The 11,267-nt window shown below is 42.1% G+C and overlaps 1 non-coding gene across 1 annotated transcript; it reads left to right on the forward strand.

Annotated features, from left to right (window-relative positions):
* The first annotated feature begins 8,337 nt into the window (after positions 1–8,337).
* On the forward strand, positions 8,338–8,444 carry LOC120278315. Its single transcript, XR_005541651.1, has one exon. It is a non-coding gene; the product is annotated as a small nucleolar RNA R71 (small nucleolar RNA).
* Positions 8,445–11,267: the final 2,823 nt, after the last annotated feature.

Raw genomic sequence — 11,267 nt, forward strand, 5'->3', positions numbered from 1 at the left:
TTTCATAATTATTTTAAGATTAATTTAAATTTCACATCAATGATATGTTATTTTGATTTAAATTTATCTAAAAGTTTTAATATTTATTTAAAAATCTGGTTCATTTAAATCCTGAGTTTTAATTAATTTGTTTAAATTCCGATTGTTTAACTTCTGAATTTCAGATATTATATTTAAAATCTAAATTTTTAATTCATTTCATCAAATTCAGGTTTTCTAATTTTTGAATTTAAGATATTTATTTAATTTATGATTAATTCATTTAATTAAATTCAGATTATTTATTTTCTGAATTTCAAGTATTTTATTTAATTTCTGATTAATGAATATTATTTTTATTATCTATTCATGTTTGGTTTCCATTAACTGGTTTATTTTGATATGATACAAATGGGATCACATTATTGCCAGTTTCTTAAACTTTGCTCGATTAGTTATTGTTTTGTGAACAGAAAGTATTTTGGCATGGAAACCAGTCCCCAATTATCTATGCAATAACTCTATCACTAGGGGTTAAACACTGACCATGTCAACGCGTATTTTAATGTAGAAACTATAGTTTCCCATTGTTTGCCGTCGATAAAGAATAGCGGCCTTTGATAATTTTGGCTCGGGTCACCGAGGGTAAAAATAGGACTTTTGATAAATTTTCCCTTAGGACACCGAGGATAAATATATTAATTTTGTGATTTTTTTTACCAATAGTTGTTTGGGGGACCTATATGCTCAATTTTTGACATCGGTGTTCAATTGAAATAAATTTGTTTTGTTGATTTTGCATTATGATAAATTATGATTTTGTGTAAGTGATCCCTATATTCTTAGTGGGTGCTTACTAGGCTGTCAAGCTCATAAATATTGTTGATATTTTTTTTTCAGATCAGGAGTAGGGGTGAGTGGTGGATAGCTTAGCGGGGATGATGAGTGCTTGTGTGTTAAGATTGCGAAGTGTTCTTTCATTACGATGAGCATTAATTTTATCAGGTTTAAGCGCTAATACATGTGTATTTGTGTTCTTTTGCACATGTAGGGTTGTGAAGCTAAATATTAAGAAAAGAAGCTAAAAGTAGATCGTGAACGCACTATTTGGTGGAATCTTGGAAGGAACAAATGCAAAGACACAAGTGGGGCTCTAAGATACGTAAATGTGCGCCAACATCCATGTATTCAAGTCATTAAAATGAGTTGGAGGGGCACGAAGGCAGTCACATTTACGTAATTCTGACTTGTGCATTGATAGCAAGATCTTCACCAATGAGGCTTTTGATTAAAGAAGAGTTGCGATGTACGGCATAAACATGTGCCTGTTTATGTTGCCTCGATGAAAAGTGTGGAATTGGGAGTGTTCCGGCAGAGTAATGTAGCAGGTACTATAGCAAATCACTGTAGAAATCACTATAGAAATTGCTGTTCACAGCCAGCCGAAAATCAGGTTTCATGAAAATCCACACAGTCGTGTGGAAATTTTCCATGCCCGTGTGGAAATTCCACAGGCCCGTGTGGAGAATCCACAGGGGCGTATGGATGCCCGATTCCAACCCTATTTAAGCCGTGATTCAGCCCGATTTTTAGAGGATCTTTTACCCTTCTCTCCAACTTTTCTCAATCTTTCAGAGGCCATCGGCTAAGGCTTTGAGAGGCTTTAGGAAAGTCTTTGGAGTAGTCCTACAGATTCGACACAACGCTTCTCTTGGAAGAAGGTTGTTGGGAGAGCTTTCGTCGGCACTGATCCGGCGAGGTATGCCTTAGGCCGGACAAGGGAACCTTTGAAGAAGAAGAGGCTACTCCACAAGACCATCAACATGAATACCGAGGGGGTTTTCTTATGGATTACTTGTTTTTTTACTTTCGATTTCATTATTGATTGTATCTTTCTCCATGGAGAGCTAATCCCCCTAGTGGGTACTTGCATTTTGTATACCCTAGGATGTTAATATTTCTTTGACCGTTTATTATGCCTTCCTTAATTGATGTTTTTAATTGAGTTTCAATCTTGAATGCTTGTTGAATGATTTCTCCCTTAGAGTGACACTAGGGTTTAGAGTTCATCATGGTAACCTTTGTGGATGGGTGACACGCCACGAGGGTTAGACAAAGCTAGATTGGAGAGGATTGAGAGGATGAGGTAAGAGATAGCGGAGAGTCCCCTTTCTCCTCCGGTGTGATTTATCCTATCTCCAATTTCTAGAGTTCTTTGCGGTTATAATAGAGTGAAGAATTAAAGGATGAACTCTGCTGGGGCTTAGTTGCGAGAGCAACAGAGTGAAGCGTTGAAGTGACTTTAGTATCTGGGGTTTAATTGTGACTAGGGGTCTTTCGCCTTGGACCAAAGGGTTAGATCTACACATAGGAATAGGGTTTATCACTTGGAATCCCTAGAATTCCATGCAACTTTAAATAGTGTGAGGTGTTGAGACAGAGCGATTTCTCCACCGAGACATAGTATAGAGTTAGTCACGGTTGACCTTAGGTTTGGGATTTATTCATTAAGCATTAGTTAGGAAGTATAATAGTAGGTCTCGTAGTTGAAACATTAGTCCTAGGGGGAGCATTGTCCGAGTACCCCACTTCTATCGATGCTCAATGAGTTGTGGAAATCCTTAAACACACGGTCAAAAATCTAAGGTCAACCATGACAAACTCTACACTATGTCCTGGCAGAGAAATTGCTCAGTCTCAACACCACACATTGTGCAAAGTTGCATGGAGGTCTAGGGAATTCAAGTGATTAACACTCTTCCTATGTATAGAAATAACCCTTTGGTCCAAGCGAAAGGCCCCTAGTCACATCTAAGCCCCAGACAATAGAGTTCCTTCAACGCTTCACTCTGTTGCTTGTGCAACTAATCCCCAGTGGAGTTCATCCTCTAGAACTTCACTCTATTATGACCGCTAAGAACTCAAGGAAATAGAGGTAGGATAAATCACACCGGAGGGGAAAGGGGATGCTCCGCTACCTCTCGACTCACCCTCTCAACCCTCTTCAATCAGGCAATGTCTAACCCTCGTAGTGTGTCACTCATCTACAAAGGTTACCAAGATGGACTCTCAACCCTAGTATCACTCTATGGGAGAAATCATTCCACAAGAACTCAAGATTGGAACTCAATTGAAACATCAATTAAGGAAGGTATAATACCCTAGTTGGTCCCTCTACTTTTCTCTCTCTTCTCTTTTGGTCCCTCTACTCAGAAATGCTCCCGACTAGTCCCTCTACTTTTGAAAATGTGCCCACTTAGAAAAAAAAAGCTCCCAACCAGTCCCTCTACTTTTAAAAATGTGCCCACTTAGAGGGACTAAGTGGGCACATTTCTAAAAGTAGAGGGACTAGTTGGGAGCATTTTTAACTAAATAGGCACATTTTCAAAAGTAGAGGGACTAGTCGGGAGCATTTCTGAGTAGAAGGACCAAAAGGGAAGAGAGAGAAAAGTACAGGGACTATTTTGGTGATTATACCATTAAGGAAAGCATAATAAAAGATCAATGATACAATAACATCCTATGGTTTACAAAATCCAATTACCCAGTAGGGGGTTTAGCTCTCGATGGAGTACAATACAATCAACAATGAAATTGAAAGAAAAAACAAATGTTCCATAAGAAAACCCCCTCGGTAGTCATGTCGATGGTCTTGTGGAGTAACCAAGTCTTCTCCAAAGGTCCCCTTGTCCGGCCTAGGGCACACCTCGCCGGATCTATGCTAACGAAAGATCCCCCAATAACCTTCTTCCAAAGACTTGCCAAAAGCCTCTCCAAACCCTAGCCGGCAGCTTCCCAAACAATGGAGAAAAATGGAAGAGAAGAGGGGAAAAAGATCCCCAAAATCGGCCTGAATCGCGGTTTAAATATGGCTGGAATCGGGCATCCACACGCCCCTGTGGATCTGCCACACAGGCTTGTAGAATTTTCATACGGGCGTGGGGAATTTCCACATGCACGTGTGGATTCTCTGGAAATCCTTTTTTCACCGGGTTGTGAACAGTAACTGCTACAATATTTCACTGCAGTAACCTGCTACACTACTCGGCCAAAACACTCCCAGTTCCACACTTTTCATCAAGGCAACATAAACGTGCACACGTTTATGCCGTAGATAGCAACTCTTCTTCAATCAAAGGCTTTGTTAGTGAAAATCTTGTTATCAATGCACAAGTCGGGATATGCAAATGTGACTGCCTTTGTGCCCCTCCAACTCATTGTAATGACTTGAATTCATGGAGGTTGGCACATATTCACGTATCCTGAAGTCCCACTTGTATCTTAGCATTTGTTCCTTCTAAGATTCCACCAAATAATGCGTTTACGATCTACTTTTGGCTTCTTTTCTTAATACTTAGCTTCACAACCCTACATGCGCAAAAGAACACAAATACACATGTGTCCAAGGCCCCTTGAATCGCATCCAGAAGGCCCATACCCATAACCAATCTCGTGATGTAAGGGCTCGAGAAAATCACTCCTGATCTGGCATACTGCCCCTGATGTTGTATATACTCATAACCGCATGCAAATATCGATATGCAGGTTGGGAAAACCACGTTGCCTTGGACACTCCTGGTTCATATTGGCCTTGACCGCATAGCACTCCATACACTCTCTGGGGGGTTAAGGTGCCCAAGTAATCCATTGGCAACTGAGCGTACTCCTCAGTATCCTTGAATGCCTCCTCATACAATCCCAGTCGGGTCGAGAACTGTGTTACGCTCATGGTGTAGTGATCCCCCAGTGCTCTGAACTATATAGCGTCGCCACTATCAAATATGTCATAAGTACGATCAAATTAGAATGATGATAGCACCTCGAGTGTAAGTGTACGGATAGTAGGCTCTCTGATCGTCAACAATTGCCTCCAACCTCCAACTAAGACAAGATCCTCTACAACATTTACCAATTCGCCTCCCTGCTGTATATCTCACAATACGCTAGTGTCTAAAAATTGAGTCTGTCTAAACTGAAGCCTCGACAAATGCTCAAAATGATCCTGATCCTCAGGGGACTGCTCTTTGGGATGTTTGCCGGCCACGATCTTAGTCCTAGGTGCCATATCTGCAAAAATCGAAAAGAAATCACTCAAAATGGCTTGAAGGAACAATGCTGCAGGAATCCACATGGTCGTGTGGACATTCCACATGCCCGTGTGGATCTACAGGGCGCGAAAAACGCATGGCCTCACGCTAAAAACTAATAAATACATCATTATATCCCTTCTAATTTCTTTCTAATCATATATACCCCTTCTAATTGAAGAGACGAAGCAACATTCACTAGTTTCATCGCTTAAAATCAAGAATTTATGAAGAAAAGAAGGAAAAAGGGTTTATCGATGAGCTGAAGATAAAACTTTCAAAATCAGTAGAAGAATCGAGTAAAAATCCTCAAAATCAATAGTGTGAGGTCGGTAAAGGTGTTAGGAGTGTTCTTTGAGTAACTGGAGGTGTGAGGATGAATAAGAGTGGATAGATTTTTAAAGAAAACCCGCGACTCTTGCGTTCCTGCTCATTTGCACAAGCGTGCGGAAATTACCCACGCCCGTGCGCCTCCACCGGAGAGACTCACAGGGGAAGACGCATGCCTCTATGCATTCTCAGGAAAACACTCAAGTCTCTCTGAACGCATACACATGGGCGTGCGGAAAATACCCACGCCCGTGTGCCCAACACACGGGGGCATCCCCACGCCCCTGTGGCTTCTCTGTATAACCCGAGAAAGCTTTAAGTGTTTCACACGGCCGTGCAAAAATTCCCCACTAGCGTGGACTTGTACAGTGCCAGTTCACAGGGGCACTCGCATGCCCCTGTGTATTCTTGGAATGAAAGAGAGCTCCTCTGCAGAGATCCACACGAGCCTGCGAAAATCACCTATGCCCATGTGTTTATCACAGGGTCATCCACAGGGGCGAGTCCACGCCACTGTGTTTTCTCAGGAAAAATCTATAAATCTTTGCAGGAAGATACACGCCCATGTGGAAATTACCCATGGGCATGTGTATCTCACAAGGTCGTTCACAGGGGCGAATCCACGCCCTTGTGCCTTCTCTGGATGAAATCTCAGTAGAGACCCACATGCCCATGCGGTTTCTCTGGATACCTTAGTGGAACTACAGGCTCTGCAAAAAAATTCCTGCACATATAAAAACACTCAGAGCTTGCTTCTAGCATGCAAAATATACCAGAGGAAAACATGAAACATGCTCAAACGACCAACAATTTTTCCATAGACATTTAAGCACACGGTAACACCAACCCATCCACAAGAGAATCATAGTGATGCATCAAAACATATAAACACCAACACTCAACATCTTATTCATGCAAACACTAAACTAACAACTAACAAAATAGTAAGTGCATGGGTTGCCTCACAAGAAGCGCTTGTTTAACATCACTTAACTTGATGTACCTTTTCCCACCTCACAGGGGCTCATAGATGAAGGTTTCCCTCTTACCCATGACTTGAAAGCATGATGAGCAAAGCCTCTTGAAGGTAGGGGGAGAGTTGTCGAGCTTGTTACCACTTAAAGGCTTGTCACCCTTGTTCCATTCATGCACATCCCCAACATCCTTGGGGCATTTCTTGTGGCATCTTCTCGCTCGCTTCATCTTCCAGAGCATATTTTTCACTATCCCCGGAGTAGGTAGTACTTTCTCCTCTAGGCCAAGCATCATCAATTCCTCGTTCTCCTCGTCTTGGTCTAGAAATACCTCCTATGGGTCCGGATTCAACATTTCCTGCACATATTTATCGATTAGTTCATCAGTAGTGTCAAGAAAATATAAAGTATCATCAAAGTCAAGAGAATGTCGCATGGCTTCAGTGAGGCGGTATGTGAGCTTGTTATCTCTAACCCTCAGTGTCAACTCCCCGCCGTCTATGTCGATCAATGCCTTGGAAGTGCGCAAGAATGGCCTCCCAAGTATCAAAGGAACATCTGCATCCTCATCGACATCCAACACTATAAAATCTACAGGAAATATGTACTTGTCCACCTTGACAAGAACATCTTCAATGATGCCTCTCGGATGTATCACCATCCGGTCCGCCAATTGCAAAGTCATTTGAGTGGGCCTAGTCTTTCCCAAGCCTAACTTTTGAAAGAAAGAATATGGCATGACATTGATACTGGCCCATGAGTTTGCCAATACCATCTCTTCACCCAAGTTGTCAATGTTGCACGGGATAATGAAGCTTCCTGGGACTTTCTTCTTGTTCGGCATATTCTTTTGCAAGACCGCTGAACATGAAGCATCTAAGATCACTGATGCACTCTCTTCCAACTTCCTCTTGTTGGTCAATAGATCTTTCAAGAACTTAGCATATCAAGGCATTTGAGACAATGCCTCCACAAAAGGAATGTTGATGTGCAATTGCTTGAATAGTCCCAAGAACTTTTTGTATTGCTCATCGTTTTGGTCGTTTTTCAGTCTAGAGGGATAAGGGATTCTTGGCTTGTAAGGTCGGGGTGCCACCTCCTTCTCCTTAGTTGCTTCCTTCTCAACCTCTACGACCTCCAGTGCTTCAACATTGATCTTCTCACTTGGAAGCCTACCTTCAACTTCACGATCACTTCTCAAAGTGATTGCCTTCACTTGGTCTCGTGGGTTGGTTTTGGTGTTACTCGGTAATCTTCCTTGTGGTCTCTCCGATAGAGACTTCACGATTTGCCCCACTTGTTTTTCTAAGTTGTGCAATGAAGTGGTGTGGTTGTGAAGTGTAGCCTTGACCGATTAGAACCGCGTATCCGATGATTGCACAAATTGGGTCAAGGGTTTCTCTAAGTCGGTTATCCAGGTCTCCAAACCTAAAACTGTATTTTCCATGTTCGGGGCTTGTTGTTATTGTTAGAAACCCAATTGTGCTATGGCCTTTTACTGCCCTTGTTTACTCAATGAGAAATTTGGGTAATTCCTCCACCCCTGGTTGTAGGTGTTGCTATAAGGATTGCCTTGGTTTCTCATTACATTACCCACAAAGTCAACTTGCTCAACGGATGAAGTACCACCAACGGCTATCGAGAAATTGGAAGGGGCATGTCCTCCCCTGCATCCATCACCATTTGTTACGGCCGCCAATATAGGAGAAGTTAGAGTGCCTAAGTTCTTACTCAATGCCTCTACTTGGGCCGCCAACGATGTAACCGCATCGATCTTATGGAGTCGGGCCACTTTCTTCCTTTCCCTTGCATTCCATTGGTAGCTATTCATGGCCATTTCTTCTACTAATTGTCAGGCTTCATCGAGGGTTTTATTCCCCATTGTACCTCCTACGACGGCATGTAGAAGTTGTCTTGTACTTGGATTCAACCCATTGTAGAAGGTCTGAATGATCATCCATTCAGGGAATCCATGCTATGGGCCCTTCCTCAAAAGATCCTTGAATCGCTCCCATGTCTCAAACAAGGACTCGAGCTCCATTTGAACAAACGATGATATCTCATTGCGAAGCTTTGCCGATTTCCCAGCGGAAAGTACCTTGCAAGAAAAATTTAAATCACTTCATTCCATGTCGTGATGGATGCTTGTGGTAAAGGATGTAACCACTGCTTAGCTCTTCCTTTTAGAGAGAATGGGAAGGCTCTCAATCTAATAGCATCATCCGTAACACCGTTAATCTTCAGCATGTCACAAACTTCTAAGAAGTTCTCAATGTGATTGTTTGGATCCTCATCGGCCAAACCATTGAACTGCGCTAACTTCTGTATCATCTGGATGAATGCTGGCTTTAGCTCAAAATTTGGAACTGTAATCAGGGGTTGCACAATGCTAGATTGTGTCCCCAGTACTGACGGTCTGGCATAATCAGAGAGTGTCTCTGTTGTTTATTCTGTTCCGCTACGTTGTCAGATCCTTCACCTTCCACTTCAGCTAGATTCGGCAGTTCTTGCACAAGTTCTTTACCCTTTTTTCTAAGTGTAAGTTCAAGTTCAGGATCACCTTCAATTAGTATCGAAGGGTTCCCTCGAGTCATAACCTGGAGCTGCACCAAAAGAAAGAAAACAAAATTAGAACAATGATAGGACAAGATGATATGAAAGAGAATGAATGAATAGCTAAGATAGCAAAGTGCAAAGTATCTCTAAATGACTACTCCCCGGCAAGTGCACGGGTTTGTCTAGTAATAAATCCTAGGTGAGTGGGGTATCGTATCCACAGTGAGTAGGGGTAAAAATACTTAGATTGTTACTTAACCACATGAAAGTGAATAATGATAGTGTTGATAAAATGTAATGAAAACAAAGATGAAAAGAAACAAGAATGAGAGGCAAAAGTAAGTGAGAGGTAAGGCAATCGATAGAAGTGGGGTACTCGGGCAATGCTTCCCCTAGGATTAATGTTTCAAGTGAAAGACCAATTATTATACTTCCTAATCAATGCTCAATGAGTCATGGAAATCCTTAAACACATGGTCTCAAATCTAAGGTCAACCGTGACTAACTCTATACTATGTCCCGACGGAGAAATCGCTCAGTCTCAACACCTCACACTGTGTAAAGTTGCATGGAGTTCTAGGGAATCTAAGTGATAAACCCTCTTTCTATGTATAGACCTAACCCTTTGGTCCAGGCGAGAGGCCCCTAGTCATATCTAAGCCCTAGACACTAGAGTTCCTTCAACGCTTCACTTTGTTGCTCGCGCAACTAAGCCCCAGTGGAGTTCATCCTCTAGAACTTCACTCTATTGTGACCGCCAAGAACTAAAGGAAATACATGTAGGATAAATCACACCGGAGGAGAAAGGGGACGCTCTGCTACCTCTCGACTCGCCCTCTAGACCCTCTCCAATCAAGCAATGTCTAACGCTCGTAGTGTGTCACTCATCTACAAAGGTTATCAAGATGGACTCTCAACCCATAGTGTTACTCTATGGGAGAAATCATTCCATAAGCACTCAAGATTGGAACTCAATTGAAACATCAATTAAAGAAAGCATAATAAAAGATCAATGAAACAATAACATCCTAGGGTTTATAAAATCCAAGTACCCACTAAGGGGCTTAGCTCTCCATGGAGCACAATACAATCAACAATGAAATTGAAAGCAAAAACAAATGTTCCATAAGAAAACCTCTCGGTAGTCATGTCGATGGTCTTATGGAGTAGCCAAGTCTTCTCCAAAGGTCCCCTTGTCCGGCGTATGGCACACCTCGCCTTATCTATACCGATGAAAGCTCCCCCAATAACCTTCTTCCAAGCTAATCGCGTTGTCGAATCCCTCAAACCACTCTAAAGACTTGCCAAAAGCCTCTCCTAACCCTAGTCGATGGCTTCCCAAACAATGGAGAAAAGTGGAAGAGAAGAGGGGAAAAAAATCCCCAAAATCGGGCTAAATCATGGCTTAAATAGGGCTGGAATCGGTCATCCACATGGCCCTGTGGATCTGCCAAACAGGCCTGTGGAATTTCCACATGGGTATTGGGAATTTGCACACGTCCGTGTGGATTCTCTGGAAATCCTGTTTTCGGCCGGCTGTGTACAGTAACTGCTACAATACTTACTATAGTATTTTGCTACAGTACCTGCTACACTACTCGGCTAAAACACTCCCAATTCCATACTTTTCATCGAGGTAACATAAACGGGCACAGGTTTATGCCGTAGATCGCAACACTTCTTCAGTCAAAGGCTTCGTTGGTTAAGATCTTGTTATCAATGCATAAGTCAAGATAGGCAAATATGACTACCTTTGTGCCCCTCCAACTCATTGTAATGACTTGAATTCATGGAGGTTGGCACACATTCACGTATCATGATGTCCCACTTGTGTCTTCGTGTTTGTTCCTTCTAAGATTCCACCAAATAATACGTTTATGATCTACTTTTGGTTTTTTTTTCTCAATACTTAGCTTCACAACCCTACATGCGCAAAAGAACACAAATACACATGTATTAGCGCTTAAACCTACTAAAAGTAATGCTCATCATAAGGAAAGAACACTTCGCATTCTTATCACACAAGCACTTATCAGATTGCATTGGCGGATTCAGGGGCTAGTATCAACGTTATGCCATACTCGTTTTTTCAGAAGCTGGGCTTGGGAGAGCCTAGGCCTACTTGGAGGACATTGCAATTGGCAGAATGAGCAGTGAGACATCCGAGTGGCATCATTAAAGACATACTTGTCAAGGTGGACAAGTACATATTTCTTATAGACTTTGTAGTGTTGGATGTCGATGAGGATGCAGATGTTCCTTTGATACTTGGGAAGCTATTCTTGCACACTTCCAAGGCACTATTCAACATGGACGGAGGGGAGTTGACATTGAGGGTTGG

Source organism: Dioscorea cayenensis, chromosome 15 (genome assembly GCF_009730915.1).
Source record: "Dioscorea cayenensis subsp. rotundata cultivar TDr96_F1 chromosome 15, TDr96_F1_v2_PseudoChromosome.rev07_lg8_w22 25.fasta, whole genome shotgun sequence".
In the NCBI taxonomy this organism is placed as follows: Eukaryota; Viridiplantae; Streptophyta; class Magnoliopsida; order Dioscoreales; family Dioscoreaceae; genus Dioscorea; species Dioscorea cayenensis.